The sequence below is a fragment of the Engraulis encrasicolus genome, chromosome 24, assembly GCF_034702125.1.
Source record: "Engraulis encrasicolus isolate BLACKSEA-1 chromosome 24, IST_EnEncr_1.0, whole genome shotgun sequence".
NCBI lineage: Eukaryota > Metazoa > Chordata > Actinopteri > Clupeiformes > Engraulidae > Engraulis > Engraulis encrasicolus.
Window position 1 is genome coordinate 44,158,051 of NC_085880.1, and position 1,526 is coordinate 44,159,576.

Genomic DNA, 1,526 nt, shown 5'->3' on the forward strand with positions numbered 1-1,526 from the left:
CGCAAGACGACGGCTATGTTTAATGTCACATGGCGTGTCTTGTTGGATAGGCTACCAGGCAAACTTGCAAGCACCTTAAGTTTCGATTGTGCCGCTTGGAGAGGAGGCATTTAAATGTTAGGCTACAATTTAGGCTATTAAAGTAGGCATCGCCTAGCCTACACACGTTCCGATTTTTTTTTAACTTTAACACGTTGTGCAAAATGAGTAATTTAAAGCGCACCGGTTACAAAACGAGGCCGGCTACAAATCGAGGAAATAGGCCTACGGTAGCCTAATAACGGTCTGGCACACCCTCATGGCGCTGCTGCAGCGCATTGACATGGAGGGAACCTACAAAAAATATTATTATTTTAAATAATAAAATGGTTCAGACGGTATCTGGTGGATACTGCCACTGTTTAAGGCCATTTAACTTGTTGAAATTTAGCCTATAGGTCTGGAAAGGTGTTACAATATTATAATCTGGCCTATTCTCTGCGGTGCTTAGTATGTCTGTAGAACGCGGCGACTCCCTCTATCTACGTCGGATTCTAAATGTTTGTTTAAAAGAAGCCGCCGTTATTTTTGACAAAGTTTTCTGAAAATGTTGTTTATGCAATAATTCGGTATTTTGACATATATCACATCTAAATTTATGTATTGAGGTTCTTAAAATGAGATTTAGTGGTGTTTAACCTGCAAGTTACACTTTCATTGCAAGCATCTTTCATAGCCTATAATTAATTACTAATCAAATGGTAACTTGTGCAATGGTAAGAAGACAGAAGAAAGAAAGAAAGAAAGAAAGAAAGAAAGAAAGAAAGAAAGAAAGAAAGAAAGAAAGAAAGAAAGAAAGAAAGAAAGAAAGAAAGAAAGAAAGAAGAAGAAAATGCCTTTTTTTGGGGGGAAAACAAAAACCAAAAGCTCATGATGTGAAAAGTTCAGTTCAGTGGTGTTGTTGTGCTCCGTCCAAACCTTCCTGAGGAGACAGACTGTACCTTTTGACCATGGCGGCTGAGGGGGTACCGTTGTCAGCATCAATTATGTGTCCAACATCAAAAATGAGCAACATGAAAACATGGACTTTCAAACAAAACAAAAAACATTTCTTACTCGCTTCATGCAGTCAGGGCCGACTCTTTTTTTAAAAATTGACTTCTAACCAACAACAAAATATTTCGTACCATACTCTCTTCATGCAGTCTATGACCAGGGTCGAGTCTTTTTTTTAAACATGGACTTCTAACCAACAAAAAACATTTCGTACCATACTCGCTTCATGCAGTCTATGACCGGGGTCGACTCTGTTTCTTAAAGGCTTTCAAGTAGGATGGCCAATCAATGAGGGGCTGCTGGTCTCCTGCTCTCTCCCTGCTGAAGTGGGGGTTATTTGTTTACAAGTGTACGGGCTGGTAGTGCATTAGCAGCAGTGTGTGGAGGCTACCCTAGAGCATCGTAGGGGTCCCGTCCCATGGCTGTGTGTGTGTGTGTGTGTGTGTGTGTGTGTGTGTGTGTGTGTGTGTGTGTGTGTGTGTGTGTGTGTG